Genomic DNA, 27,859 nt, shown 5'->3' with positions numbered 1-27,859 from the left:
TCTCGCTGATTTTTCGGATTTTTTTGGGGATGTGTGTTCGCACGGGTTTCTGCAAGTTCGCGAGGGTTTTGTAGAATTTCGCAAATTGCAAACTTCTAGTCGGGTCGCCAGTTTTGCGAACTTGTTGTTTCTACGTGCGCAGCCTGTTTGCAAGGCTTTCTTCATCACTGCCACCCTCTGTCACCACTGGCACTCTCTTTGTTCACCCATGCCACCCTCTGGCTCACCCATGTCACCCTCAGTGTCATCACAGCACCCTCTGGTTCACCAGTGTACATTATTGGGGCAAAGCAAAATACTGCCATCCTCTGTCAACACTGGCACTCTGGTTCACCCATGCCACCCTCTGGCTGGCACACCCATGCCACCTTCGGTGTCATCACAGCACCCTCTGGTTGACCAGTGAGTGTACATTATTGTAGCAAAGCAAAGCACACCTGGTAATTGCTTCAAGTTTTGCAAACAACAACACCTGCCCTGACCCAACTGACATTAAAGAAGGCTGGCACCTGCTTGTCTGCTCCCTTTCCTTTTTGTTGCAATGTAAAAAAAATTTAACAGGATGCAATGGCATACTTCTAACTATTCTGTGACTGTCAAAGCAGAGTCACACAATAGTTGCAAGTAGGCAACCGGATTCTGGAGGGCCCCTTCAGGAAGCACTACAGGGAAATGGTTACAAATGATGAGCTTGAACTTTTGCACCTGCTCGTTGGTTTTGCTTTTGCAAAACTCTTTTTTCGGTAATTTCGCCCTATTCGTGAGGCGCGGCGTCGTGCGAACTCGACCGTGGAAGCCGCAAACTCGTGCGAGTTACCCCAAGGTTGAGTATGGGCGCCGCCATTTTGTTTACGTGACGTATTTCCGTTTCCGCCCGCTATGTGTAATCTCGCGGAATGAGCGCATTGCGAATGCAAGTTCGCACGAGTTCGCGAGAGAAATCGCGTGCGAACTTACTTACGCGCACGTGATCGGGCCGCCATCTTGTTTTTCATTCATTCCTATGTGTCTGGGCATGGTGTTTCTATCCTCTTTATATCTCTGCCATCCTTTGCTTGTTTTAATATTTTTTTGATCTATTTAACTTATTTTCTATCCCTCTATTTTTCTAGGTCTATATTTTTGTGTTTTAGGCTACTTTTGTTTACTTTTCAACTACTTTTTTCAACTTTTATTTTCTTCTTCCCTAATCTTATTCTTTTTCATTTTGTCTCCTTGCTGCTAACACCTGCCCAGACCATGGTGAAGACAGCTGTGAAGCTGCCCAAGACGGCCCCCGCAGCCCGTGCCCGGCTCCCGTGTGGCCGTTTGAGGGCAGAAATGGTGGTGCCCAGGGAGATCTTCAGCCCTGAGGAGGTGGGCGCACTCATTTTTTATGTACAGCGCCGCCTCCCCAGGACCATCGCGGCAGGCGGCAGGATCGCTGGTGGCTACACCAACCGCCAGGAGCGACGGAAGCGGTGGGAGCAGGTATGCCGGGCCCTGTTTCACATCTCGGGGGTCCAGCGCACCTACAATCAGGTGACCCACCGCTGGACCGATATCCTGGACCGGGAGCGCGACCTGCTCGACCTGCTGGGAGTGGAGGTCCCCGGGCTTGGTGAGTAGTATTAGCAATTTTTTTCATCACTCACTACTCTGTTTTTTCTCCTGCTCTGTGTGTTATATTGCAAATGTTTGCTTTAACTTTTTTACAAAGAGCAATAATGCTGCCGATTACATTGATAGGAGAGGTAAATTAATATTTCAAAATCTTCTGTGCATTTCAGGTGAACTGCTCTCCTTCTCTGTGGCGGTGCCACTGCTTATTTGTTTTATATTTTGTGTTCATTTAATTGGGCTGAGTAATGTATGAGTGTACTTTACAGAACTGCGTAATGCTAGACACAAAGGGGCAGATTTACAATCCCCTTGCGCCACGTTTACGCTGCCTTACGTGGCGCATCCCTGCGAGTCATTTACAACGTGATGCATCTAAGGAGATGCGCCACATTAAGGCCTGTGCCTGCGCCACAATGGGTGCGTTCCCACGCAGGGGGGTGGGGGGGTGGGTGGCGGTCAGGCAGCTGTGCGCCTCGCAAAAGTGCCTGCGTGAAATCTACAAGATTTAACGCAGGCACTTCCGCGACGCTGCTACGTCAATTCTTTATGCCTGCTTGCTTGAAGCAGGTGTAAGGACTGATGCGGTATGTTGAGTATTGGATTGGGCAGCCCTGAGCATTGCTAGAGTTGCATCGCGCCTGCGACGCGACTCTAGAGATGCGCCCCTCTTTCGTCACGAGATGCGTCACGCATCTGCCTACCCTTGCGCCAGGGTTTCCGCATTGTAATTGCGGCGCATCTGCCGTGACGCAAGGTTAGTTTTGCGTTACGCATTTGTTCTGGTGCACCTCTGAGTAGAGGCTCAGGTGCAGTTCTTCCTTTGTAGCCCTCTTTTTGGCTGAAATAGTTGGTTCTTGTTCTTTCTAAATGTTTGATTTGGTTGACAAGGACATCGACAAGCAGCAATCATCAATGTTTTCTGTTCTTTTTTTCATGTTGTACGTCAGGTCCGCCCAGGGGCAAGCGGACGGAAAAGGAGGATGCTGTGGCTCCAAAGGAGGAGGATGCAGGCCAGGGCGGCGAGTGCTCCTTTGCTGGCCCCAGTAAGTTTTCATTTAAATATAGAGGACCTATTGTTGTCCAAGCGTTCCTAATTTAATTTTTTTGACATAGTGTTTAGATAGGAGCAAAATCCATAATACTACTGTTGCAGGGACAATTCTCCACAAACCGAACTATGGACACCAAAAACCAGAGTAATAATATTTCAGAGTGGCGTGTTTGGCACACTGTATAAACATGGTAGTGTCAGCGGCACGGACTCCTCCTTGCAAAAATTGCAAAACCTTTCGCTCAGTCACTCGAGTCTGGAGGACCAAAAACCACAGAGTCTATTCAAGTTTAAAAGCTTTATTAAAAGTAAAAGTAAACACATATATTAAAATAAAGTTAGCTAGAAAAGGAAAAGTGCTTGGTGCTGAGTTGATGAGTAATGGAACACATTTCTTGTGGTCGAGCCGAGCTTTCACCTGGTTTGAAGTTGATGTTGCTCTTGTCCTTAGAAGTCCAGCTTCTGTCTGTTCAGAGAAAAATGGTGTGTGTTAAAATTAAGCAAGCATTCATCAATTGTGACAAAAAAGTGCAGCAAGACAACAGCCTTCCCTGGAAGGAGGGACATTTTTACTTTAGACTAGAGTAGACAGTCAATTACTTTTTCTGTTGTTTTCACATTTCTTCATTCCTAGACCAAATACTAGTGAGTGGTGTAATCTAACATTCTTAAATCTACTTTGTAGGTGGAACATCTGGTGGCGGGGCCAGCTCGGATGAGGTGGTGGTGATAGACTCCGATGACAGCTCTGGGGAGGAGGCGGCGCAAGAACAGACTGTGAGGAAGCAGACAGTGGCGGTGGCGGGTACAGGTAAGCTGGATCATGGTACTATCTGACTCTTAGATAGCATATGATGTGTATCTACAGAGAGTAGACGGTCACTGGATGAACTACGAACATACTATGAAATGTTTCCAGGGGGGGTGCAACATCATCACCATCTCCTGAGTCCTACTCCTGACATGATTGAGCACAAGTATTAAAAACATTTTTTTTAAATCTAACACGACATAGAGCTTAAATAAACAAAGAACCCCATAGGGAGAAGAGAAAAATCTTGTGCAGCACCACAGCAGACGACCTGGCAACTAAATTAAAACAGAGGGAAAAACAAAAAATGCCAGAAAAAAAAATTCAATCTAAATCAGGAGGATGTGGTTATAGAGCATGGGTCCTCACAAACTTTCTCTCGGGGCCAAATTGATAGTGTGGTTTGTGGCCAAGGGCCGCACCGAAGGGGGCAGGGTCAGTGGGGGAGGGGGGTGGATCTAGAGCAACAACAAAAAAATATGACCATGAAATTGAACTCATGCCCCTGCAGCGGATGCCTTCGTCCACTGAGCCACCAGACCTGGCATACACATTACACACATCTTTCTTTCTCTCTACCCCCCCACTCTCTCTGTCTCCCTCCCTCATCCTCCCTCTGTCACCCTCTGGCTCCCTCCCTCTCTCTCTCTCTCCTTCTGTCTTCCTCTCTCTCTGTCTCTGCCTCTATCTGTCTGTCGGTCCCAGCCTGCTGTAATTACCATATTGTAATTTGTCACTGGGCCAGCACTGGATGGACCTGCGATCCAGGGGGGGGCAATCGCGCCCTCTCTTGCCCATCCCTGCGGACGCCCATGATATTGGCCTGAATAGTTTCTTTTGTACTGCGCTGGCTAGTTGCTAGTTGTACTGTGACACAACTTCCTGCTGAATCATTTTGTGTTAATCATATTCTTAAAGAGCATTGGTTACAGATTATGTCTTTCTTTCTTCATATAGTTGGTCATACTAAAAAAACAAAACCCACAAGGAGTATGCAGGCTGTACTGGCCCGGCAACGGAGGCTGGATGCAACTGTTGCCCAATATCGGCGGCTGGTGGAACTGGAGGGGGACGACACGCAGTCCAGTACTTCGAATGTAACATCTGCATCCTCCTCCGTGACCCCACGTTCTGCCGGTCAGCGCAGTGCTCCAGCCAAACGGAGCCGTGCTGGCAGACGCCACCGCCGAGCAGCAAAGGCTGCACCTCACAGTACTGTAAAGGCTCGCTTGCGCCGTGCAATCCGCAGAGTGTCGGACCTGGAGGCGGAGGTCCGGAAATGGAGGAGTACCAAAATTTGTTGGAGGGCCTCCGTTTAGATCACGCCACCCTCCGGGAGCAGTATGATGCCCTGGCCCTAAGGCATGATGCCCTGGAGGCCAAAGTCAACACCATGGCCATCCCTCCCTAGAGTGTCCCTTGCCCCTTTTTTAGAGACTTTTGGGGGGTGGGAATTGGGAGGTGGGTTTTTTGGGGACTTTTGAGGGACTATTTATTTGTTGGGGTTAGGGAGGGTCTTGCGGGAGATTATTTTGTTAGGGATATAAAAATATACTTTTTCAAACTTTATCTGAGCATATCTTTTTTTTTACTACTTTTGAGCCTGGTGGGTGGTGGTTTTGCAGTAAGTTTGTTTTACTGAACACTGTCATCGTGTTGGTTCACGTGTAATTGGCCAAATGTTTTCCAAAGTAAATGCCTGTCACAGAGTTTGTTAATTGAAGAGTCCTAGGACTTTACTACTAGTACCACTGTCACTCTCTCGCCTCTCCTAATACTCCATTATACTACCTCCCATCCAAACGCTTATCTTACCTGTAATTTGTGTTTGAGGGCTGGCTCCACCTGGAATTCACAGTGTCCTAAAGCGTTCTGCAGCAGGGCCCCAACTGGAGTTTCCCGGCGTGGATTTTCTGCAAAACAAAAGCAATCAACATTAGAAATATGGCAGCAGTGCTCACAGACCCCAAAATCCTAGAAGCCCCACAGACAGCACCCCTAAGACAGGCAAGTGAGCAATAATAACGCCTAAACGTTCACGTGTAATAGGCCAAATGTTTTCCAAAGTAAATGCCTAACCAATTTCATCCCTTAATAGACCTTGCCAGCAATGGCCCAGCCAAGACCCGTAAACCCAAACGCAAAAAAGTCACACTTAGCAAAATGTATTTAAATGAGGACTCACTACTTCCAGACAGTCCCTGTTTAGGGGACTCGTCAACGTAAGTTTCTTCATTGTGCAGAATCCAGGCATCAGCATTACGGGAAATGGATAGGGTGAGTCTGGAGGAGGAGGATAGACGACCAGGACTGAGTTCTTGTCAACTAAATGTTGTGAACCTGAGGAATGCTTCGGCATCAAAATCAAGACAGTTCTGTTGATGGGTTTGTTGTTTGATTGGGTGATTACAGTTTTGTTGTGAATGTGATGAAGCACTTGCTAAAAAAAGAAAGACAGACACACAGGAATAAAAGTGAATAAGGACTAATATTAAAGTTAATGAATCATTGACTCATTTTCAGAACTCGCTGTCAGGGAAGCAGAGCTCGTCCTCAAACTCTGCAAATTGAGTAGGTAGTACTTCTGGTAACTGAGGAGAACTTTCCTCAGGTAGGTCGGTGTCCTCTTCTTCCTGCGTGCATTCTCGTACTTTGTAATCTGGTGGTATGAAGTGCTGGTTCATCTTTATCATGGTAAGCCGCTCCACATTTGCGGGCAAGAGGCGGGACCTTTTGCAAGTCACAATGCCACCAGCAGAACTAAAAACACGTTCTGAAGACACGCTTGCGAGTGGGCAAGACAAGTAATTGATAGCCAGGTTGGTGAGCTCTCGCCATATGTTTCTTTTCCCATGCCAATACGCCAATGGGTCCTCAGTAATATTGACCGCTGTTGAGTCATCCAGATAGGCCTGCACCATTGAAAGAATGTCCTCCCGGATTCCTGTACTTTGCACTTCTGTGTCCTTTCTGGGACAAGGAAACCCTAGCTCACTTAGCCAATCCGCTTCAGACATATCGCCTGGGCCTGGTGCAGATGATACGGTTGCTGGTGTGGTTAACGGCTCAGAGGAAAAGTCACTCACTTCTGCCACAGGCACAGATGCAGAAGTGTTTTTTTGGGACGCCTGATGGCCTGCTGATTCACTAGTAGTACTGTCTTCTCCTACAGTTTCCTTCCGCTCTCTTTCAAAACGAATGGCTGACTGAGCTAGCCAACCTTTGTACTCTGTAACATCTGATGTCTCAAAAGGAATTATTACTTTGCCAAACAATGGCTTTTTGTAACGTGGATCCAGAATAGTAGCACAAATGTAGTGCTGTTGTTTCTTGATATTTACAAGCCGTTTATTGCTAACTAGGCGTTGTAATAATCTCTGCGCCAACTCATATGCTTCATTCTTTCCAGCATCTTTTAATTCTGAAGACACCACCTTGACTTGGTGCTCGAGCTTCAGCAACAATGGGATAGCTTTGCTCAAAGAACAGTCCTCCCTGCTGACGTCACGCGTGAAGACCTCAAAAGGACGAAGCATGTCTGTCAGGCTTTTAACTAGCTGCCATTGCTCCACCGCTAGCATCATTTCTGTCGTATCACCACCCAGGTTGTAGAAATACTCATTGACTACTGGAAACAGCTCATGCAGACGCTCAAGCATGTAGAAGGTTGAGTTCCAACGTGTTGCCACCTCCTGGATAAGTGCTTTCACTGGCATTCTACGTACATTTTGCTGGCGCCTCAGCTCCTTCCGGGCCTTAAAAGAATGGTTGAAATGTGTGCATATTCTTCTGTAGATGATCAGTATTTTGTCGTCTGCAAGTTCTTTTTTCAAGAACTTTTGCACGACAAGGTTCATACAGTGCGCCAAACACGGCACTCTGAAATAGTAACCGTTCTCCATGGCCTTAACTACATTGCTGCCATTATCAGTAGAAACATAACCAACCTTGCAATTTCTTGGGGGCAGCCATTGCGAGACCTTTTTGTTAAAGTCATCCAAAATGTTGGCTGCAGTATGACTTTTCTCCATGCCAAACATGGCTAATGTTGCATGTTTACGAGCATCCTTAAAAATCTCGACCAAGTCACCACCTGCATTTATCTGTATTGCAACCCCTGAAAAAGAGACCCATTGTGCAGTGATGCACATGTAATCAAGGGCTTGGCAACTGGTCCACATGTCTGTTGTCAGGTGTATAGTGTGAACAGCACTCTTCTGCAAAGCTGCCCCAACCAACTCAAGCACCTCTTTATGTAGTGCTGGAACAGCAACCCTGGCAAAATAGAACCGGCTAGGAACCTTCCATTTAGGGGCCAGTGTTGCCACGAGTTCAAGAAAACCCACACCTTCGACAAACAAAAAAGGGAGAAGGTCCACCGCTAGCATTTTAGCCAGCTTAGTGTTATACAGGCGTACAATTGGGTGGTTGCGTTGAAATTGCGCATCTGAGGAGAACATGGCTGAAATGGTGCGCTGGACAAATTTACTGGATGATGCTGATGCCTTCTTCGACCCACTTCTGCTCAGTGTTGACATTTTCCGCATTGGTGTGTCTCCCAGACTCTCAGTGTGCCTCCTATGTGTTCCGGAGGGTGTGGTGCTGCCAGGGGTACTGGGTGCAACCGGACAAATGTCTGACGCTTCTTCTACCTCCCCGTCATCTTCAGATGAAACACCTAGTATGGGTATATTTTGGCCACTTGCCCTTTGGGATTGCTTTCCCTTGATGTTTGCTAGGTGCGCAAACCATTCGACAGCGTGCCTTCTTTGAAGATGACCTATCTGGCCTCCGGTTCCATAGTTGGTACCAGTCTTACCACGGCTAACTCTAGTCTTACAAATGCAACAAACGGCTATGTTATCATACTTTGTATGGACACTAAAAAAGTTCCAAACTGGGGACTGGAAACTTCTGGTTTTGCCGCACGAGATGATACTGCCAATGCCAGATGAAGCAGTCGTGGATGAGCCTTGCAGACATCTACTGGGTTGTGCAATTATTGCAGCAACCCTACTTGAGGGAGTCGAGCTGGATGGAGTCCCCCTCTGGGGAGAAAATATGGGAGCTGTAGGTTTTGTTGAACTTGTTGTACTACTTGACTGCGTTGGTGGTGCTACCAGTGCCACGTCGCCAGGGTCACGCTCAGCATGACGTCGGGATAGGGTATAAATGTCTGTCTGCTGCATGGCCGGTGTGGCTGGAATGACGTGTGTGATGACTAGGTCATTGCTGTCATCCTGTTCAACAACATCAGAATGCACCACTTCATCAAGTCCGACGTTCGGATCCATAAGTATGAGCTTTCCGGGGCCCTTCCTTTTAACATTTGATACCTTTCGCAGCTCATGGTGTGCCTCCCTCTCAGACGTCGGAGATGGTTGCCAATCTAGATCCAGATCATCATCTGATGGAGCGGGGCTTGAAGAGGAACTTCTACACACACTCCTTGATCTTTTCCTTGGTGGGGAGCTGGGAGAAAATGAATCATCAGGAGGAATGCCTTCGTCTTCCTGACATGATACCCCGGCTCCAAAGTCAATTTCCTCCTGTGCCCCTACTTCTGGAAGAACAACCATTGTGGGCACTTGCACCGCTCCATGCGCCGCTACATGGGCCTCTTCACTGACCTCTACTTGCAACTCTCCATGGACCTCTCCTTCTCGGCCTTCTCCTTCTCGGCCTTCTCCTTCTCGGCCTTCTCCTTCTCGGCCTTCTCCTTCTCGGCCTTCTCCTTCTCAGCCAGCTCCTTCTCGGCCAGCTCCTTCTCGGCCAGCTCCTTCTCGGCCAGCTCCGTCTCGGCCAGCTCCTTCTCGGCCTTCTCCTTCTCGGCCTTCTCCTTCTCGGCCAGCTCCTTCTCGACCAGCTCCTTCTCGGCCAGCTCCTTCTCGGCCAGCTCCTTGCGCATGTACTTGTGCTTGTACTAGTAGCCCATGCAGTTGTTGTTGCGGTTTTGGTTGTTGAATAGTACTTGTGAGATGAGTTACAACCTGTGTTGATGGTGTGCTGCTACTTTCTTGCGATGAGCCAACATCACTGGTCATTGTTGATTGAACCACTAAACAGGCTACCTGTGCAGCACTCATGGTTGGCCTTTGTTTTTTCCACAAAAATTTAGTGGTCGAGCCACCAGTCTCCTTGGTAAGTGGTGCCACTTGCTTCTTCTTCTCCTTAGTAGAGACATCTTTCTTGCAAGAGGAGCTACGGGCACCTCTTTTTGGAGCCATCTTCTTCAGATGTCGGAACAACAGGCCGCAGCAGGACTTCTTCCTGGCACTGATGCTCAACGATGATGCGGAGTTATTGACTTTGTGCACCTAAAAGCAAACGAAGACAGAGGAACATCAGTAATTATATGTTGCATATGTAGCGCTTCAATAAATAGTTTGCAAGTAGGTATTTATGATTATGAATACACACATGCACACCACACAATATGGAAATTTCAAAATTAGGAATTGCTAAATGTTTGGGAAACAGGAATTTAACATTGATCCAAGAGAGCACACACAGAGAGGGTTATAGTTTCATGTACCACTGACTCCCCCTGGGCACAATGGGTGAAAGCAAGGCAAAATGGGTGCAGGCCTATGGCACAAAGCTCACTGCCTGCCTTCAAAATGGCCGCTTGACCCCCATCCACATGGCCAGGACCATGCCTCAAAATGGCCCCCACCAACATAGCCAGCCCCCAACCCCTACTCCAAAAAGTCAAAAAACACAACACCAATCAAATCACCACAATCCAATGCCATCCATCAAGTTTCAGAAGGTTTAGGCTGCCTGCTGGTGGTTTTCTGGTGCAGAATTGCAATTTTTGCAATTTCGCGAGTGCGAGATTGTTGCTTCACGACGCGAACGTGGCGAAAAACCAGCAAAATCCGCGATAACACGGATTCTGGGCCCCCTGGGCATGATAAAATCACAGCACACTGGGTGCAGGCCTATGGCACAAAGCACACAATCTGCATTAAAAATGGCCCCTAGACCCCCACCCACACGGGACCAGGCAATAAACTGGCCCCCACCCACATAGCAAGCCCCCAACACCACCCCAAAAAGTCGTAAAACACACAAAAATCACAACAATCCAATGCCATCCATGCCCTGGCCAGAATAATGTTAAAATTAAAAAAAACTGTTGTATCATGCATGCATGCACCCATAACTAAGCCTGGTAGTTTTCAATTCATGTGCAGAATTGTAATTTTTACAATTTCGCGAGTGCGAGATTGTTGCTGCGCGGGACGCGAGCAGTGCGAACACAGGCACATTTTTTTTTATAAAATCCGATTTTCGGGTAATCCGCGGGAGTTCGAGGCCCCCTGGGCATAATGAAAGCAATCAGAGCAGACTGGGTGGGCATAGGGCACAAAGCACACTGCCTGACTTCAAAATGGCCGATTGACCCCATCCACATGGCCAGGACCTGCAGGACCATGCCTCAAAATGGCAGCCCACACATAGCCAGCCCCCAAACCCACCCCAAAAAGTCGCAAAACACACACAAAAATCACCACAAACAAACAACATCAACTTATCAACTTACTTGTAAATCAAATTTTTAATCAAAAAGTAATCCAAAAAGCCTCAAAGCCAAATCTCCAGCAGCATCCACAAAAAGTAATCCTTCCCAGTCAAGATCGAATTCAAAGTGGCCAGGAAATGGACTAAGCAATGGGAGGAGCTTGCTGGACAGGAAGAGGAAGTTGGAGACTGGGTCACTTCCTTCACCCCTCCCCAATTGTAATTTTTGTAATTTCGCGAGTGCGAGATTGTTGCTGCCCGCGCCGCGGCCCGCGAGCAGTGCGAACACAAGCAAAAAATCCGCCGCGCGCGGATTTGCGTATTTTCGCCACATCCTCGAGAGTTTGCGGATTGCGGATTTACCGAAAATCCGAAAAATCCGCGAGCGGAACGGATTTTACGCCCATGCTTACTTAGCGCACGCTGGTGTGGTGTGCTGTAATGGTCTCTGCGTCCATGTGCAAGTCGAGATGCACATTTTTTCCCAAGAGGAGGAGCTGCCTACAGTTGCCTTTCTCTTCCCTCACAGTGGTGGAGATTGACCTTTGCTGTGGCTGCCTCCAAGGGAGAGCAATAAATAAAAGAGTAGCAAAGCACCACAAGGTGTGTTTTAAAAGGGTCAAAATATCACAAGATGACATTTGATCACTATAGATACCCCTTGTTCCAGGAAGTAACTGATTGTTGGAGCAAATCTATTTCCTGAGGGTAGTTTGCAGAAATGAGCATGGCATATTCACCCAAAAAAATGCACCTTGTACAGTAGGAGACGGGGGAGAGTGATTTGGTGACCTTATCCAGAACTTTCCTGCAAGCTATGATACAGGCTACAGTTTCCTCTGCATTGAGTGAATCTGTGGGCAAGAAACACATAATGGACACTAATTAAAATTAGCATGAGACTACTCTCAAAGGGGAATACGTTTCCAGCAAATGGTCATTCATATTAGAGAGGTGCTGGGGGATGTATGACGTTACAACGCATACTTTTACCACGCATACCTTTACAACGCGGTTTTTACCACGCATACCATTACAACGCATAGCGCTTAGAGGTGCTGGATAGTGGTAAGTATAATTTTCTAATCCAACTGCAGTCCCCGTGGACACTAGGGAAGGTGTTGGATAGAAAATTAAACGTATTCCCTATCCTAGAACGCCCCCCAGCGCAATGCGTTGTAATGGTATGCGTGGTAATGCCTGCGTTGTAATGGTAGTGCGTTGTAAAAATTTCGTTGTAAACGTTACATACCGGTGCTGGGGTTTGATTCCTTGGTCCAGTCCGAGCAAGGTTTCTCTGAGCAATACAAGAACATGCTGCGGATCAACTGTCATTTCATGATGTTCTAAAGAACATGGTCCTGAAAGAGAGGAAGGATGTGTATAGGGCAACAGTTTCTAGCTTTCTTAATAAGAGATATTACTTGCAGAAAGTTGACACAGAATTTCCTCAGATTTACAAGTTAAACTCCAATCTCTTCGGTATGGCTTCAACATCTCTAGCCTCTGAAGGAGCTTTATCATCAGAGCCATGTGATAAGAAGGTTGAGAGTGCCTTAACAATACGTTTTTGCGGCACCAAATTCAATTAAAATCTGTTCCTGTGCTGCTTATAAGGCTCAGGCTCTACTAAAGGATTTGTAGGTCCTCTATGATTGCCTGGCAGGAGGAGAAGAACTTCCGCCCATACTCAGCGAATATGGAACTGTCGGCAAAGTTTTTGTCAGACTCTACCTTCTTATGACAAGCGTCAACAGCAGCAGGTGCCCCGGTAGAGGATAGGAGGTCACTTTGGTTAAAGATGTGAAAATTGGACCTTTCTCAGGGGGCTCTCATTCAGAAGCTTCCTTTTACAGGCCAAAAGTAGTTTGGAAACGAACTCAATGATTTGATCAAGAAGACAGTGGAGAAGAAGAAAATTCATAGACCTTTTTCATCAAGAAAATTCTTTTTTCAGAAGTAATTAGCCCAAGCAACACAGAGTTCATGTACCTTTTGTGGCAGAGCCTGCAGTCAGGGAACTACTGGAGGTGATTAAATCTGACCACAAACACCCTAAAATTAAAGTTGAAAGTCCTGACTATCAAAGGAACAGAATTGGGGGTCAGGTTTCCACCTTTTATGACATGTTGAAAAGACAAATCATTGACAAGTGGACGCTATTGATCTTAAACGTTGGCTAATCAACAGACTTAAAAAATCAGCCCCAAACATTTTTTCAACAAACTCCAATACCAAATGGTGTGACAAAAAAGGAGTATCTCCGGAGAGGTGTTGCATTTTTTCTATTGAAGGGAGCAATATCACAGACGGTGGTGCTGCAGAGAAACCAACATTTATATTCAGTTTGGTTCCTATTTTCAAAAGCAGATGGCTCTTACCATCCAGTCATAAACATAAGAGGGTTGACCTGCCATGTCCAAAAGGTCCCCTAAGATTGATGTCTCTTTAGAACGGGATTGCAACAGTGGCAAAATTAGATCCAATGATGATGCTAGATCACCTAGATACAAATGGGTAGATGCATCATTGTTGCCGTTTGCGATTCCTAAATTGCGAAAATTAAGGAATCGCAATTTAGAAATCGCAAACTGCAATGCATGAACAATTCGCATTTATTTTTGCGATTCGGTATTTTTCCTTAATTGCGATTCACAATTTGCGAATTGCAATTAAGGAAAACCCTTGCCATTGATTCCTATGGGCCAAAAGGCCCATAGGATGAATGGGAAGGCAATCCCATTTTGCGAATTTCAAATTGCAATTCGCAAAATGTGAATGCAATTTCAAGGGTGCAGGGGGGTCCAAAGAACCCCTCCCTGCACCCCTGAAATGTAACTTTAAATGCAATTTACACAAGGGCATGTGGCAAGGGCAAGGGCGTGTGTGTGTAAATTTAAACTTCCAAAAATGCAATTTGTGCATATTTGATAGTTTTAGGTAAATTAGCATGAAATTCAATTTCATGCTATTTTACCCCTTCCAAACTGCGAATTAGCAATTTAAAAATAATCATGCATTGCATTTAAGAAATCTCTAATTGCGATTTCTTAAATGCAATCGCAATTTTAGAAATCGCAACATGGTTGCGATTCCTCAAATTGCGAAATGCATGATGCATTCCAAATTAGTCAATTGCATTCGTAAACGGCCGAAAAATGCGATTCGCACAGTTTGCGAATGCAATTCTGGTTGATGCATCAAGGCAAAAATTACATGTACCAATCCATCGTGCAAGCCAGCCTCTGCTTCGTTTTGCTGTAGCCGGAAACCACTAACAAGTCAGGGCTCTATCATTCTACATGACAACCTCACCACAAGTTTTCACAAAGGTATTGGTTCCTGTATTAGCCCTGATAAATTTGGAAGGTATCTAACATTACAATACCTGGAAGATTGATTAATTGCACCTCTTCTCTTCCTAAGGCGGTACCTGATGCAGAAAGAGTGGTCAACTGCCTCACCGAGGTGGGTTTCTGTCAGAACCTGTAGAAGTCCCTACTGGTTACATCCCAGAAGAGGCTATTTGTCATTTGTGTTCGAATTGATACAGTAGAAACAAAGACTTTTCTTTCAGAGACAAGGATTTGGACATTATTGAACACCTTACTATATCATTTGGCCTGTTCAGAGGTAACAGCGAGGATGTTTCTAAAAGTACAGGGGCTTACGGCGGCAATGACAGCAGTGGTCTCTTGGGCTCACCTTCTTCTGAAGCCACTAGTCGGTCACCTCCTTTGTCATTGGTGGCCAGCAACTCAGACATATGAGACTTTAGTTCCATTATCTCAATATCTTTATTGCCTATTTTAATGAAACCATCACAAAACAATATACAGAAATAATAAATATAAATTTAAGAAATGCTCTATACGGAAACTACTATTCGTTCATTAAAGTGCCCAAACATAATTTATTAAAGTGCTCCATTCAAATAAAAAAAACACACAATTTGTTCATTAAAATTCCAAGAGTGCCCAAGCATTGAATAATTATGTGTATATGTTTATACAGAACCCCCCCTCCAGTATATTTTGGCATGGATTAGGACATTCTGTGGCACCAAAATGAAAATTTTGTGGCACACTATTGCATTTTTTTGTGCCATTCTTGCGGCACCTTATTTTAGTGACACTTAATAGTGATGTTCTAATAAAAAGGGAATCTGGAGGAAAAACTCATGGTGCATGCTCTCCTAATCACCACTGCATAGGGCTCCTCCTCACACTGTTTTATTGTAGATTTTATTGTAAGCTTTTTGTAAGCAGTGCACCACAGAAAGCATGCTGCCCTGCTTACCAAAATCTTACAATACTGAAAAAATAAACTTCGGCGAGCTGCGACAAGGAAAAGGAAGGCGAGGCTCGCCAAAGTCGATTTTTTCAAAATCGTAAGCTTTTTGTAAGCAGCGCACCACAGGTGGTGTGTTGCGCTGCTTTCCAAAATCTTACAATATTGAAAAAATAGACTTATGAGAGCCACACCTTTCAATTAATTGGTGCGGCTCACTGCAACTGACTTCTCCTCCTCCCCATTTGCTTCCTCTCTTCCGCTGCAACAGGAAGCAATGCAATAGGTCTCGCATTTGCGATAGTTTAACCTATTGGCATTGTAAATGACAATACTTTTTATTTATCTGTTTTAAAAACAAACACATAATTAAAATGCATTGTCATTTAAAATGCCAATACCTTAAGCTCTCGCAAATGCAAGAACTATTGCATTGCAAATGCTTGTTTATTAGAGCACGTCTTGGGAGGGTGGGAATGCAGCAAATAGACATGTAATTTTGCTGCCTTTCCTGCTCACAGAGAGATGTATTGGGAGCCCCGAGGCAGCCTGTATTGGCGTAGCTAGAGCTTGTGGCGCTCTGGGCTATCCCTCAGATTGCCGCCCCTGGGGGAGGGGGGCAGGACGTTGAGCACTTGAAAGAGGTCTGAGAGACACATAGTATCGCTGCTAATAGATACCTCGATCATCCATCAGAGAGCTGTGTGAACAATTACCTGATAATCCCCTCAGCACAATGCAAACATGCACATACATTACACTATTCAGGGATCCATCATCTACAGCTGACATTAAATGACCATTCATCATGGTCCCCCATTAAAGCAGTGCACTTTGTGATCTGAATGGTACATGTTCTTTGCAGCAGGCACATTAACCCTCTGTGCTGTGACATTGTCCGAGTACTATTCCACGAAAGCAAGCCAAGCTTGTTGCACTTTTCAAACGGGGCCACGCCACAATGGTGGCCCATTGTGGCGGACTTTCTAATTTATTTGGGGACACAGACACACTACTGTGACTGACGGTACTGTCAGTGAGTGTCCCCCCAAAACTTATAAAGGCAGCCGCAATGGGCCACCAGTGCCGCGCGACCGCCCCCAAAATAGTGCCGCCTGGGGTGGACCACCTCCACTGCCCCCTAGCTACGCCAAACAACAAATAAATCCAGGATTAACACTTTTGAGTTTTATCGCGGCACTTGGACATATCATTGCAGACATCGCCCACCTTGACAATTTTTGCGGCGAATTCGCGAAAAACTGGGGGATCTGTTTATAGCACGCCTTAATGGGCTTCTTGAGCAGCTCCAATTTAGTGCTTGAAAGCCTTTTCAGGATAGTGGGGAAAAATGTTATGGTCTGGATATGGAGACCAATGTTAAGCACATTATTATAGCATTCAATGACAGCTTCGGCTCACTCCCTATTAAAGAGGGGGTGCAGCAGGGTCCTACGTTTAGCAAGAAGTTGAGGATAAGATGCAAATTACATGGAGTATTGATTCTTGTCTTCATGGCACCATCTGCATGTTTTGTTTGGAGCCTTGTTCAGCCATCGAGGTTGATGGTCCAGAGTAGACAGACTGCCCAAGTGTTGGTTCCTGAGCTGTATTTTAATACATTTCAAATAACAGCTATCCTGGTAGGATTTCCTGTCAAACTGGCAGTAGCAGTTTATCATGATCCAAGCATGCGATCTCCTAGCTAAACAGTGTTAATCTTCAAAAAGGACAACTTGGCCAAGAAAGTGTTTATGTATTTTTTGAATACTGCAAATGAGACTTGCATCGCCCATAGCTGCTGAGGTTGGAGGGGCCTCAAGCTGTTTAAGAGATAATCACTGCAGGATGATTCTAGGGCAGGATTCAATACTTCTATCCAGAGCAAATGATCCAACAACATCTGAAAGGAGTTTCTTAGTTTTAAACACAATTGCACAAATCCTTCTTGCCTTTTAAATAGTCAATTTACTAGGCCAAACTCACGATTTATATGGTCGCGGGAAGCATTGCAAGGCAAGCAGAAAAGCTATCTGTAAACCATGAAATTTAATGACTAGCGTTTTAACATCTCTGCCATACAGTAGCTTGCACCCATAGGCGTAGGTTTGAAGAAGTTTAGCTTTCAGCACTCGCAACAGCAGGAGCATTGACCGACCCCATAGACCCAGTTGCGGCCGGCACAGGTAAGAGCGGTGGGGCGGGGTGGAGGCGGGGCAGGGTGGGGATCGGGGAAGCAGACCTATGACAGGATAAGTTTAATAAAATGAAAATGTCAAACCACTTACCTTGCGCTCGCCGCATCGCCAACTCAGCGATGCGACGAGCTCAAGGTAAGTGGTTTTATTTCTTTTTAAAATTTTATTTAACTTATCCTGTCATAGGTCGACTTCCCCACCCCCCAATGTGGATGCCTCTAATTTCATCAAAGGTTTTCAGGCTGAAAAAGAGCATCTACGGCCTACATTTACCAGTAGGTATTTATACTCATGGTATTGAAAGAACTATGTGCCGTTTATATACAAAGGGCCTGTCTTTGACTTGGTTCTGGTATATGTATCTACCTTTGTCTTCTTAAATTTGATTTCTATGCTCATGTTAGCTGTGTATTCGCCTAGAGAATGTAACAATTTTTGTGGGCCAACTTTGGTCCAACTCAACAATACTATATCATCAGCATAAAGAATACTGGAAAAGGGCATCCCACCAAGTTTCAGAACATGGGCATTGCCCACGTCCAAATCAGATACGAGGTTTGAAATAAAGATTGTGAGTACAGTAGGGGCCAGTACACCACCCTGCTTCAGGCCGATGTTTGGCTTTACCTTCTTTGACACACTTTCCCATCGCCTAGGTCTATTCTGATGTATGTATCTGTATAAAGCAAATGGGTAGCTTCCAAAAAGGCTCCCGGTATCCCCAGTTGTCAAGCTCCTTCCAAAACAACACCCTATTCACACGGTCAGTGGTTGCCTTGAGGTCGATAAAACATCCATGCAGTGTTGTTCTTGTATCATATGCCTTCTTTGCTAATATGGTTAAGGTAGTTAGATTTGTTTGAGTGCCCATACCAAGGCAGAAGCCAGTCTGGTTGAACAGAATTATTTGTGCTCATCTGCCCAATAACACAGCTCTTTTAACAAGAGAGAAGAGAGTATTGTAGTATTTTGATTCATTATCAAGTAAAGCGATGAGCCAGTAGTTTGATGGGTCCGATTTACAGCTCCCATAAAAAACAGATGAAAAACTACCCCTCTCCACAATTGGCATACACTACTTTGTGTCATGATAGAGTTAAACATTGGGGTAAAGGCTGCGGCCCAGAATGCTTGTAGCAGCTTGTTAGGGCATGGGAGACCTTTAATTTTGCAGCTTGTGTTCAGAGAACCAGAGTATTTCGCTGTCTGACTGCTCCACTCTGGGTAAGGCGGGATGACTGCCTTTGACTTACAAGTCACAGGAACCTCAGACTCCCTGAAATGACTTTCAAAGTGAAGAATCCAAGCATGTTCGCAAATGCTAGCATGATAGGCAATGTAATTACCCCTTTTCAGTATATTTACCATCTTCCAGAAGACTTGAACTCTTTGACTTCTAACAAGTCAGTTTTGCTAAATATAGGCATCCCACTTAGTGATCTAAGTCTACTTTTTGTATTCCAACCTAATAGATCTAAGTTTTTCTACCAGTTTATGATTTCCTGGGATTTTCTCAAGAGCTCTTTGATGATGATTTATTTCTGTTTTAAAAGAGTAACTACGCAGTACCAATCTCCTGTAAAGGCTGAGATTGCATTGAATGTGCCTCTTGTTACATGTAGCGTTCGGATATTGATTAGCAAGTTTTCGCAAAATGGTCTCATGCAAGCAAAGGATTAGGTGAAACATGCTTGGCTTGTTCTAACAAAATTTCAAATAGCTGTCTTATGTCCTGCAAAAGATGACCTTTGCATTTTAATTTTTTCACATTTTCATGAGTTGAGGAGGTTAACAGAGAGCTAGTCTTATGAAGAGACAGAATTCCAGTGCATAACAGTTACTTGAGGACAGTGGTTGCTTTCTGGGAGCAGGTCTATTTTGAAGGAGCTAATCCATTTGATGCCAAGGTGAAATCAATTGTTCAACCCACTTTAGCAGTGATGTGAGTGATTGCCACTGGCTAATCAGTGGCGAAGCTGCCATTTAAGGGCTATAGACAAATTGACATACATGCTGCCATGATTTCTTCACCGATTTTGTTGGGTATTGTCTCCTTAATAGGCTTCCTGAATGCAGTGTGCCATGTCAGATCTTGTGAATCAAATTGATCAACATCATTAGGTAGAAGAAGAAGATTTGTATTGAAGTCAGCAGAAGGGATGAATTCAGTGGTGTTATTACTAATCTTAAGAGTGCTCAGCAAAGGTTGTAGCTGTCTAGCAATTTTTCTTTTCGTAGCGCAGCAGATTCATAGAGATGTTCAAAATAATCAAAAGGTTTTTTGATTTTAACAGACCAGTTTTCAAGCAAAACCCCCAGTATCCAGAGAAAGTTCAACTTTAGGGTAGTCAATTTTTATGTATGTCGAAACACCACCCTTTGGACATCCTTTGGCCTTGGATTTACTGGAGAAATTACTGAACTCAAATGGGACAGGCTGTAAAGCTCATGTTTCTTGCAGGAGGAGAATTTCAAAATGCTTCCAGTAATTTATAACTTGTTCATCATGGATCTTCACCATCAAGCCGCTCATGTTTCAGAACCAAACTCGTAGGGATTTAGAACCAATGTCCACACCCGAGGTGACTATTTCGGGGGTCTTACTTCATTTTCTTGAATGATCAGCAAGGGCAGCAGGAAGCCAACTCCAGTCTTGCTGGAAAAGTATTGAAGCGCTATATGTACAATGTTATTTTGGCAATTACCCTATTTGGTCCGAGTTATGAGTTTACCAATCTGATTCTTCAATTTGGGAAATACTGAAGATCTCCTCACTGCTGATCTTGCTAATTGTAAGGCTGAACTTTACATGAAGACTACTGGATAAGCCTCCTCAACTTGAGTTATACAGGCTACACCCTAGGATGAGAGGAAGTAGTTTTTTTAAGAACTGCTCAAGCTGTCTCCACTGAGTCCAATTTGACTAAGGTGGGTTCGACTCCTTGGGGGCCCCTTTGGGTTAAGAATTTAATATACTCAATATGGGCGGTCTCAATGAATTGAAGCTCATTGATTTTGTTCAACAGTTTGATTATGTTTCCATGATTTGAGACATCATTGGGCCCTCTGGAACCAAAATTGGGAACAAACAGTGTCTGTAACCTTTTAATTATGGTTTCCTGATCCCCCTTTCTACTGAAGGGGCGATTCAACACTCTTCTGATAATCTTTGTTTTGGCACGTACAGTTGTGCTTTTTATATTGAAAGTCACCAATACTCTGGTGGTTTCACATCTCATGCTCAATGCATCGTTGGGAGTTGTACTTGCAACCGCTATCGGTAGTGGGTGTCCCTGCAGGGCGGTGACGTGGGGAGGGGGGTGGGCAGGGTGGGGGGGTAGTAATCTATGGATTACGAAGCTTTACAGGTAAGTAAACATATAAATAAATAAAACGAATTTTGTTGCGTGCACTGCATCCCCAAATGCGATGCAGTGCATGCAACGAAATTCAATGAAGCATGGCTTCTTTCATTTGGATTTGTGCTCATACCATATTATTGACTACCCAGGATGACTGTTTGCTGGTATATCATCTTAGTTATATAATTTCCTCTGTAATTTACTATTACCTGATTCTTGACTGGCTTTCAGACAAACGTGTACATTGCTGGCATTTGAAGCTGTGTTCTCTGGAACCACTTATTTGTTTGTGACTTACAACAGGACTAGCAAGAATACAGTCTTTTCCATAATATCTGGCACAAGGTGTTACTTCAAAGTACTGTACATACTTGATTGTATTGATGCCTTGATGTTTATTGGATTGAAGATTTTCCTTCATAAAGATTCAGTAGAATTTTTTGTGTTGGGATGTTTCGTCATTGCAGAATTTGGTTTTTGGTAAGGTTGTAAGTTTATTTATTCCCTGTCGCACACATTTGCATTGCCTTTTTGTTAAGTGTTGAATCTTATTTTCATCTTCTGTGTGGTTTGAGCACACCACTTCCTCTGGAATACGGTCTGATGTGGCTGAGCCTGGTGAGCTTGCAGTTGGCCAACCTAATATATCCGGTAAGCCGAGCGTGCTACTGCATGCTGGGGTTATTGGAGTCTTCAGCAGTGGTTTGTTGTCAAGATCTTGTTCACTATACCTACTTCCCCCATGTGACTTTGTTGGAAAAATGAGAGAGTCCTTCCAAGAGGTAATTTGGCACCCTCAGTTGTCACCAGGTTGTGCTGATTGTTAGCAGTATTTAGTTGAGGAATTTGCCCCCCTTCTGGGTCGGCTTCCCTTGTTGAGGCAGATTTGCTGAAGGTTTCTGTATCTCATTTATTGAAGACTGAAGTACTGTTGGAAGGGAGCTTCATCTGTCAACCTGGGGACGTGGAAGGTATTAAATCTTAGGCGCATTCTCTCAAGGCACTAGTAGTTTGAGAAATTACGGGGCATATTATTAAGAACGGCGTTAAAAATTATCGCCGGTTTAGCTGCAGAAAACTGCTGCTAAAGCGGTGATAATGGGCTTGATAATATGCCCTTGAGAATTCCAATAGAAGTCCATGTTCTGGTGCGAACATGGGCTTCTATTGGAATTCTCCAGGGCATATTATCAAGCCCATTATCGCCACTTTAGCAGCAGTTATCTGCCACTAAACCGGCGATAATTTTAACGCCGTTCTTCATAATATGCCCCTACATTCTTCTATTTGGTGTTGTTGCTGGTGAAGTAAATAGTCAACATAATAGCAGGAATACTTGGGCTTCCAGCTTCCAGAGTGAAAGTTGTGGGCATCCACAGTTGCTTGGACCATGTCCAGTAATGAGGCCAAGTAATCAACTCTCTCCTACTTTGTGACAACAACAATGGAGTTCTACCAGGAGAGCAAGTTGGGCTAGGGGTCTGTTGAAATGCTTCTCTATCACTGGCTGTTAAATGTGTCTAATATTTGATCCACTTAAATTGTGCTCTTAGAAAATGATGGCAGCTTCCTTGGCCTTAAATTGTAATTTTCATGTATCCAATTGTGTGTCCCCTAGCTGGCCTGTCCCATTTGTTGTCAATCACTTTAATGCCTTGGGAGCCACTTACAATTGACTGTTTAGAGAATGCACTACAGGGGTATTCTCCAGGCTAGGTTGCTTTGCAATCCCCTATCCTTCTTCATTCTCTATTTTAAACTGGAGCTTATCTGTGAGCTTGTAACCATTCTTGTTTCCGTCTTTAACTCAGTGTTTGGGGATATCAATGGGGAACTACATCTGTTGCAAGATGCTTGAAAGAAGAAGGCCGCTTTATTCACTCTCAGCAATGTACATTCTAGGCAAGAACAACTTAAAATAGCCTCCTTAAGCAGGATCATGCCATTGTCGGTACATTTCCGACTGAGTCTGAAAACATTCAGTCTAGTGGTGGATCTCCTTGCCTCTCCGAGCAGTGCAATCCTATAGAATGTCTGATCAGACATCAGCGACTTTTGAGCTTGGAAGACGGATTCCCTGTCCTTTAGGTGGTCGAGATGGTTGCCTTATGCCTTTTCTTTTATTCCTGTCCGGGTGCAGAGAAAGATTTAGGAGGAGATAGTGGTAGTCATCTTGTTAGAAACCTTTTGACCAAGAAGGACATGACTTTCCCTTCCCTCTCAACTAATGGTAGTGGAGAAGCTTGTTTTTAGAATAGACCCACACATGGTCAATTACCCTCTACTTCCTGTCCACACACTTCAGGTCATATAGCTTTCAGCTTGGAAGGTGAGAGGAGGGGTCTGCAGGCCCTAGACTGCTGAAGAAAGGTGACACTTGCCATTGAGAAACCTAGAAAACTATCCACAGTATTAGCATATCCAAAACACAGGGGTAATTTTGAAAATAGATGTTCCCTTAACAACTGTAGTGCAGCAACTAGGGATCCTTTTAAGTTAGTACAGTTCTTAAAGGGGGTTTGATAAAGGCTTAACACCTTCAACATTATTCTGGGGGTAGACAGCTATTAATAGTATGCCAGAGTCATCTCTAAATCTTTCTTATATCTTGATCTTGGTTAAGTGACTAATTAAAAAGTGCAGAATCAAACACCCAATTGTGTCTCCAGAAGTTTCTCCATAGGATTTACTGACTATTTTAGAGGTCTTCTGAAGCCTCCTTTTGAACCCTTCGAGCCAGCCTCTGTTCCGCGTTTGACAGTCAAGGTAGTCTTCTTGGAGGCAATTATGTCAGCAAGAAAATTAGGGGGGTTGGGTGCACTCTTGGCCTTGTATGCCTCTATTAGATTGTTTTCCGATCAGGTGGTTTGAGACTGAATCCAAAGTTTTGTCCTAAGTCATTCAGTTCATTTTAGTTTGAAGTCGGCTATGAAGAAATAGTAATCTTTTGTCTGACTGTGAAAATACTAAATACTACGCCCACTGTCATCAAGAATCTTTTTAAGACTTTTCTTTCATGTGCAAAAAAGTTGTAATTCAAACTAATCTTAACTAGATAGATAGATAGAGAAACATTTGTAAAAACTTCTGTTCCATATTTGGCTGACAAGGCTGAAGCTAATGAACTGTTCCCTGAAAGATTCTTTGCAGTGCACTATCCTAAATACAAATGTTAAATTAACACAAAAGGCAGGAACTGCTCCTGTGTACTTTTGGACAATCTGAAATGAGCTTTAACCTTGATGCGCCATGATTATGTGCCTTATGAATTCTGTGGTCAAGAAGATGCTGTTGTTGTGCAACACTATTGCAGAAATTCTGCTCATACACAGAACTGTGCACAGAGACCCAGGACATCAGTGAATTGTGGTGGACCACAAAACTCACCTCAGTACCTAGAACCCCTAACCGACTAGCATCAGTGTCACATTAGCTCTTCGTCCTATAGCAAAGGTACCAATGATTAGACAATCCAGAACATGCAACTTAGGTTACTCTCAGGAATGGTGGGAATCAAGAACACTCTTTCGTTTGTTATTCTCATACCAGTCCACAACATGGGTAAAAAGAGACACGCTAAAGTTTACAATGTTTATTTTAATGACGTGCTCTAAAATGCAGTACTTTTGCCAACATAAGCAGGCATATGATTAGAAATAATACGATCAACAGTGTTACAATTCCATAAAACACAAAAGGAGAAATCATATTATAATAATGGTGGAAACAGGTCCTATAGCACCTTGTATGCCACCCTCCCTAGCTAGGAACTATGTTTTATAAAATATAGAAGGTCTCTTAGGCTTAAATAGGGGACGCCATACCTCCAAGATCAGCAGGAGTGAATCACATCAGGATCTGCCAAAGCTCTCGCCTTCTGGAAACAGATTTTATCCAAGTGCCTAAAATCATGTATGCAGTGCAATATTAAAGGCACCAGAATTTCAGCTAGCTGCAGCAGCGAGCTTGTTGTGTCTAGAGCATGAGCCAATCAGCCTGAACAACACCTAACATTGTTATGATAACCTTGGAGGCTTCAGCACTCACTGTGCAGACTAAGATCGAGATGTAAGTCTAGGGACGTAGAAAACAAACCATTCTCATGTGAAGCAATTCGTGCAGCCTAACTTACAACAACAGTTACATTTAGTGTCGTGTGCAAAAGCAGCAAAAAGGTAAAATGGCGTTTAAACTTCTAATAAACCTATGCTAACATAGCAATGTGCACAAGCCAGGCCCTGCCTTCACTACAACACAATTTCAGGTTTTATGAATTTCTCACAATGGAGCATGTGTATGAGGTCAAAATGAATATTATAAGTATTTAGGTATTGGTGGTGTTACAATGAGGGGTGTGTGCATTTGCAAAGATCTACAGCATGGAATATAAACAGGAAGGTTGCTGCTATAGACCTACTCTCACTGTCTGCAATGGAAGCCTAGAGGCAGATATTGGAGCCTCATGATGTTCAGGACAGTTGCCTAAAAGGACAAGCGAAAAATCTACAAGATTTGCTTCTGCATATCCAAGAAGTCTTATGTTTTCAAAAACAACCATGAGATGAAGAGGGGTTTTACACACAGTATAGTGTAACAGCAATGGATGATTTACCACTACATGAAGTAATACAGGATATCATTTATAAAGAATGGAGTAATGCGCATTAAGCAAGCATTCCACATCTCCTGAATAAAAGATATTGCATTCAAAATTTTGATTAACAATCCCCACAGAACCCCAAGGTTAATATTTTATTCCCAATGGCTTGATTCTATTTCTTTGCAACAAAAGATTCCTTGTTGCTTGATGTAGCGGACAAGAAGGTGGAAACTACTAGGAAGAGATTCTATGCTGCATCAAACTTCACCATTTGAGCTGGTACATAGGCAGTATCAGGTTCTTCTTAAAGATGACCAAAATCTACATGCATGTTTACAGGATGGAGACCCGACTCATGAATAGGCTTAATTGACGCTGTTTTCATAGTTTTTATCTCATGTAATCTCTTGAAGTTTCTGGGCAGCTACTTCTTCTACAGGTGCCGCAGTGGCAGACCATCATTCTGCAGATAAAACCATGAGAATTGGACTCTAATCAGAGGTCATTGGTACAAAAGCTACAATTGATGGGCCCTAAACTCTTCTGTAAAGAATTTAACAAATGGTTCGAAAATCGGCAGAAGAACAGAAGATAATGAGGCCATTCAAGCCCTTTATGGGAAGACTTCTTTTCTTCAGAAGCAGGGGTCACAGACTCAACAAGGAAACAAGCAACACTTTCATCGCTGGTTCCAATGCCAGTGGGGCCACATTTGCGAACAAGTCCTGACACAAACTTCTCAAAAACAAGATCAAAGTCAGAAAGGACTATAAGGCTAAAGAATTTCTCCCCACAATAGAGCCACTATATTATGGATCAGTGGGTTCTAAAAGTGATCAGAAAGCCTTCAAAGAATCTTCTCCAAGTGATTATCCCCTTACCAACAACAGTGTAAAAAGGCATGTGATTAGACTGAGAGTATAAAAATCAATGCAAAAAAAGGCATGTGTACCAGACCACCAGTGGGGGGAAAGGGTTTTACTTAATCCTGTTTCTAGTAACAAAGGTAGACTGTACTTATCGTCTGGTTTTGGATTAAAATACGTAAGTTCACCCTGATAGAGTCGTTCAGAATGATATCACTTCAGACGATCATTTCCTTTATTCACAAGGATGATTTCCTTTTCCCAAAACACTGGGAAAGCCAGCTGGTCCTGAGGATTGCGGTAAATGGCATACATTATCAGTTCCAAGCCCTACCTTTTGGCTTTTCAACATCACCATGAATATTCACAAAGGTATTGGCACCAGTGGACATTGTTCTAGAATTGAGAGGAAGTTACATATTTGCTTACCTTGATGACTGGTTAATATGTGCTTCTTTTTTTAAGAGGCAAGAATCAGTGAAGATAACAAATTGATTTCCTGCAACAGCAGGGCTTCATCTGAACATACAAAAGTCACAGCTAATCCGACAGATGGTTTATTGAGGCATTATTCAACACTTGCCTTCATGCCATAGAACAAAGTCTTGTCACTCTTGTCCAGTCTTGAGATACTACTGTTCAAGGTCAAGGCACTGGCCAGGTGTTAGTAGAGATTTCAGGGGTTGATGTCATACATGACTGCAGTAGGTCCCTGGTCTCAATTTCATCTCACCCCATTAGAGAATCATCTCTTAAACCATTGGGCACCAGCCTCGAACAATTATAAGTACCCAATTCCTGTTACATCTCAGGTAGCTCATCAGTTGAGATGATGGTTGAGCAAAGGCAATCTAGAGCATAGGGTCCCTTTTCAGTGGCCTTGCCCAGGACCGCTCACAATGGATGCCAGAATTTTTAGATGTGGTGTATCCTTGAGGATCAGGAAGTGAAGGGTCTGTGGACGAGAAATTTCACATGTCCAATTGGAGGGAGTTTTGAGCTATGTGAAAAACAATGTAGCTTTTTCCAGCTTCAGTTGGAAGGAAAGAGTATAATTGTCAGGAGCAAAAAGGTGCTAAAATCTTAAGGGAGGCATGAAGAGCAAGGACCAGAACCTCTTGTTGACTGAGAAAGTTAAACTGCTGAGCAGAAAGTCTGAGTTGCAATCTTGCATCTTCAGTCTTGTTTTACTTTGCTCTTCTAGGGCTTTATTATGTAAAGAGCGCACTTTCCCTGTTTGCAAGTGGTGCACCTTAAACAGGTGCACTGGGCGCACACAGGGAAAGTGCGCCCTATTACATGGAATGCACTGCCCAGGTCAGCCGCGAACTCGCGCTGCACTAGGTGCAGTGCATTCTAATGAAAAAATGAGAGGCTGCTTTGAAGCCGCTCCATGTTTCACATTGCAGGCGACAACCTGCCTGCACTTTTAAAGGGGGTTAGAGATCCCCTTGCAGGTGGGTGAAGTGAGTGACTGCACCAGCCTGCAAGAGGATGTCTGGGTGGGTCCATGGGACCCCATTGACCTCCTCCAAAGGACTGCGATCAGGAG

Source organism: Lissotriton helveticus, chromosome 2_1 (assembly GCF_964261635.1).
Source record: "Lissotriton helveticus chromosome 2_1, aLisHel1.1, whole genome shotgun sequence".
NCBI lineage: Eukaryota > Metazoa > Chordata > Amphibia > Caudata > Salamandridae > Lissotriton > Lissotriton helveticus.
Note: the sequence above shows the minus strand (reverse complement) of the source record.